This window comes from Gymnoscopelus braueri, assembly GCF_963280865.1.
Source record: "Gymnoscopelus braueri genome assembly, chromosome: 11".
Taxonomy (NCBI): domain Eukaryota; kingdom Metazoa; phylum Chordata; class Actinopteri; order Myctophiformes; family Myctophidae; genus Gymnoscopelus; species Gymnoscopelus braueri.
In genome coordinates this window covers 418,100-423,099 of record NC_137613.1, presented here as the reverse complement: position 1 = coordinate 423,099, position 5,000 = coordinate 418,100, and the positions used below count along the sequence as shown (strand labels likewise).

Below are 5,000 nucleotides of genomic sequence, written 5' to 3'. Positions count from 1 at the left end.
TTACTGAGGTTACATTTAGGAATAAGGTTAGGTTTAGGCATAGTTTACTGAGGTTACATTTAGGAATAAGGTTAGGTTTAGGCATAGTTTACTGAGGTTACATTTAGGAATAAGGTTAGGTTTAGACATAGTTTACTGAGGTTACGTTTAGGAATAAGGTTAGGTTTAGACATAGTTTACTGAGGTTAAGTTTAGGAATAAGGTTAGGTTTAGACATAGTTTACTGAGGTTACATTTAGGAATAAGGTTAGGTTTAGGCATAGTTTACTGAGGTTACATTTAGGAATAAGGTTAGGTTTAGACATAGTTTACTGAGGTTACATTTAGGAATAAGGTTAGGTTTAGGCATAGTTTACTGAGGTTACATTTAGGAATAAGGTTAGGTTTAGGCATAGTTTACTGAGGTTACATTTAGGAATAAGGTTAGGTTTAGGCATAGTTTACTGAGGTTACATTTAGGAATAAGGTTAGGTTTAGACATAGTTTACTGAGGTTACATTTAGGAATAAGGTTAGGTTTAGGCATAGTTTACTGAGGTTACATTTAGGAATAAGGTTAGGTTTAGACATAGTTTACTGAGGTTACATTTAGGAATAAGGTTAGGTTTAGGCATAGTTTACTGAGGTTAAGTTTAGGAATAAGGTTAGGTTTAGACATAGTTTTACTGAGGTTAAGGTTAGGAATAAGATTAGGTTTAGACATACAGTAGTTTACTGAGGTTACGCTTAGGATTAAGGTTATGTTTAGACATAGTTATACTGAGGTTAAGGTTAAATAAGGTTATGTTTAGACATAGTTATACTGAGGTTAAGGTTAAATAAGGTTATGTTTAGACATAGTTATACTGAGGTTAAGGTTAAATAAGGTTAGGTTTAGACATAGTTTACTGAGGTTAAGGTTAGGAATAAGGTTAGGTTTAGACATAGTTTTACTGAGGTTAAGGTTAGGAATTAGGTTAGGTTTAGACATAGTTTACTGAGGTTAAGGTTAGGAATAAGTTTAGGTTTAGACATAGTTTTACTGAGGTTACGTTTAGGAATACCAGGTGAATACCGTCGGCTTTGCCCCGGGGCGACTGTGTTTTGGGGCGAGTCTTTTGTTATATTCAAACGGAGCAGGAGATGGAGAGAGGGAAACAGATCTCTGATCTAAGTGGTGCTTGTGCTGAAACTTGACGCATGCAATAAAAATATAATGATAATTTGACTCTGATTATAAACCACTTTATTCTGGGGGGAACATAAACCAAAAATTGCCAATCTAGCTCACAGTCACAACGCGTTGCGTTCAGACACGTTGTGAACTCTTTTTAGTTATATATCTTAATAATAAGTCAACTCTCCGAGGGCGAGTGAACGATTGTGTTCCAGATGTCCTTCTGATAGCTCTGAAAGTGATCCAAACGATCGTGTATGATGTAACTCTATGAGGCAGATCATTCTGCTTTCCCCCCACGCTAAAAACGGATGTGACGTTTGTGGGCGTTCCTGTCTATCTCTGTGTGTATGCATAGCAGATCTACAAGCTCATTGCGCGACACCGAGTGCCACACTATGAGTTTGTAGAAAAATAATAATCTAACCTCAATGCCCTCATACCTGACAGGGTTAAGCAATTAAAAATGGGATTGGTTTGTAACCCCTTTAGACCATCATCTGTGTCATTTTAGATTTCTTTGGCTATTCAAAAATTGCAGATCTACAAGCTCATAGCGCGGCACCGAGTGTGAGCAAGCTATGAGCTTGTAGATCTGCAATTTCTTTTGAAAAATCTTGAAAATTTGTGCAAATCCTTGAATAAATATTATTTTAAAGCGAACGTTTTAACTCTTTTAAATCTTTGCTTCTGGGGGATTCTATTCTATTGTCTTCTAAATCCTAACAGTTTTTTGAAAAAAAGTCAAGGACCACCGAAAATTGGCCGTGGACCCCCATCTCAAAATATGTTGTTCCAGGGACCCCCAGAAGCAAATACTGGTTTACTTTCAAAACATATATATATATATTCAAAGATTTGCACACACACACACACACACACACACACACACACACACACACACACACACACACACACACACACACACACACACACACACACACACACGTGTTCACACAGAGAGAGACGTGTTCACAAAGAGAGACAAACATCCAGGAGTATCATGATATTTAAACGGTTAATATCCTCCTCACCTCTTAGTGTTGTTATAGTGATATATGTGTTTAGTTGATGGTCACAGCAGCATTGGAACCTGCAGAACAAAACAAAGGCTCAGAATCACAATAATCAGAATCAATCTTTATCGTCACATTATCACATTACCAGTAAGGTGGGTGAAATTAAAAAAATAAATAATAATAAATAAAACATTAAATGCAAATAGGCCTCATTGTTCAGCTTCTGAAATACATGTGAAGCCAATGGTTCCACAGTCTAGAGGAGAACCTGACAGAAGTGTGTGTAGAGTCCGTTATGACAGATATGATGAATTTACTGACTCAGATGACCTACAACCTGTATATAAGGTTATGTAACACAGAGCAGGTGGTACCCCAACACTAACAAACACATACACCTGTTCATAAGGTTATGTAAGGGTCCTTCTGGCCGATCTACACGGTCACAGCTTTTTTCTGTTCTGGCCCCACAGTGGTGGAATGAACTCCCCACTGATGTCAGGACAGCAGAGACACTGATGTCAGGACAGCAGAGACACTGATGTCAGGACAGCAGAGACACTGATGTCAGGACAGCAGAGACACTGATGTCAGGACAGCAGAGACACTGATGTCAGGACAGCAGAGACACTGATGTCAGGGACAGCAGAGTCACTGATGTCAGGACAGCAGAGTCACTGATGTCAGGACAGCAGAGACACTGATGTCAGGTCAGCAGAGACACTGATGTCAGGACAGCAGAGTCACTGATGTCAGGACAGCAGAGTCACTGATGTCAGGACAGCAGAGTCACTGATGTCAGGACAGCAGAGACACTGATGTCAGGTCAGCAGAGTCACTGATGTCAGGACAGCAGAGTCACTGATGTCAGGACAGCAGAGTCACTGATGTCAGGACAGCAGAGACACTGATGTCAGGTCAGCAGAGACACTGATGTCAGGTCAGCAGAGACACTGATGTCAGGACAGCAGAGACACTGATGTCAGGACAGCAGAGACACTGATGTCAGGACAGCAGAGACACTGATGTCAGGACAGCAGAGACACTGATGTCAGGACAGCAGAGTCTCATCTGTTTAAGACAGTAGGTTAGAAGAGTTTAGAAGAGAATGCACTTCAGACTTCTGGTGATTAGTAGTTTTGTTCCCTACCTATGTTGATGCACTTATTGTAAGTCTCTTTGGATAAAAGCGTCTGCTAAATGACTGTAATGTAATGTAATGTAATGTAATGTAATGTAGCACAGAGCAGGTGTACCCCAACACTAACAAACACATAAACCTGTACATAAGGTTATGTAACACAGAGCTGGAACCTCAACACTAATTTATTATAACAGCCTCATATGGCTTATAATTATATGAATTATATTTTGCTTTTGGTACTTTAAGTACATTTTGATGCCAATACTTTTGTACTTTTACTCAAGTAAATTTTGAATTCTGTACTTGTAACGCCACACAAGGTGCCCTTTTTTCACCTCAAAATGTCTGTGCACGCCTGTACTTGAGTACATGTACTTAATTACTTTCCACCACTGAATAAGTGCTGAGCTGCCACAACAGAAAAAGCACCAAATGAATGAATGTCTGCCACATGGGGGCGCCACCTGCATCAATGTTAAGTTCATTCTGCCTGGCTTCTCTGCATTTACCCAAGTACTGTACCTAATTACAATTTGAGTACTTTATTTGAGTATGTCCATTTTCAATGCTTTATACTTCAACTCTACATCTTTACTCCACTACAATTATTTGAAAAGTGTTGTTAGTTTGTAGATTTACATTATTATTACAAAACATACATTAACCAGTTACTGTAAGCCCTATTTTATACCTACTGTTGTCTGTTCAAAAATAGCCGATCTACAAGCTCACAACGCATCGTATCTGTGAGATTGTAGAACGGCTATTTTTGTAAGATTTTGACACATTTGGAAACATTTAAAAAAGAAGAAAAAAGGAAATGGGACATTCTGCAAAATGAGTCTTTTTTTTTAACCCATGGTGTGTGTGTGTGTGTGTGTGTGTGTGTGTGTGTGTGTGTGTGTGTGTGTGTGTGTGTGTGTGTGTGTGTGTGTGTGTGTGTGTGTGTGTGTGTGTGTGTGTGTGTGTGTGTGTGTGTGTGTGTGTGTGTGTGTGTGTGTGTGTGTGTGTGTGTGTGTGATAGAGAGAGTGAGTAGGTGTAAATTTGCAAAGGGAGTGGACATATTATCTCTGCACACTACATGCCGTCTATCACCTGAGATAACTCTGTCTCTGTGTACAACTTGACCCCTAGCACTGACTTTTGATTGATTGAATATTTGATTAGGCAAAACATGTAAAACAGCAGAGTTACATTTAAAATACTTTGTCTAAAACGTCCGTTCAAAAAAGTCCTTGCGGTCTTGTTTCCAACGAGGTCCTGGTATTCAATTCATAGACATATATAGTGGCACCAACAGTTCAAATATCAATACAAAAATCACACCCAGTTTGAAGTGAGTGGGTGGTGCCTTTGTGTTGCACTCCTGTTTGTGTTTAATTGGTGTAACTGGTTGCATCTTTGTGTTGCAATCAGCCGCAGCTGTTGAGGCCGTGCTCAAACGGACGGACGGACAGACCCACACACACAGCCAAGTGTAGGAGTGGCTGGCACCACTCAAAAATACAGAAAAAGATAACACTATGTACAAACAAAAAATAAAAAAAGCAGGGGGAAAAATTATAATGCTATATGTACAAAAAATGTGGGCGGGGGGTCGTCTGTCTAACGGGAAAATGGTACTACCTCCTTTTCTGGCCTCCTGATTTTCAGGGCTGTTTTAAATGAACCCAGTGAACTG

At 39.5% G+C, this 5,000-nt stretch overlaps 1 protein-coding gene across 4 annotated transcripts in view; it reads right to left on the bottom strand.

Moving 5' to 3' along the window:
* The window catches only part of thrb (thyroid hormone receptor beta), a 48,172-nt gene that overhangs the window by 27,629 nt on the left and 15,543 nt on the right, over positions 1-5,000 (bottom strand). For all 4 annotated transcript variants that reach the window (XM_080441931.1, XM_080441930.1, XM_080441933.1 and 1 more), the window contains exon 2: positions 2,190-2,248. The gene's annotated coding sequence lies outside the window, so the exon portion shown is untranslated. The remainder of the gene's footprint in view (positions 1-2,189; positions 2,249-5,000) is intronic.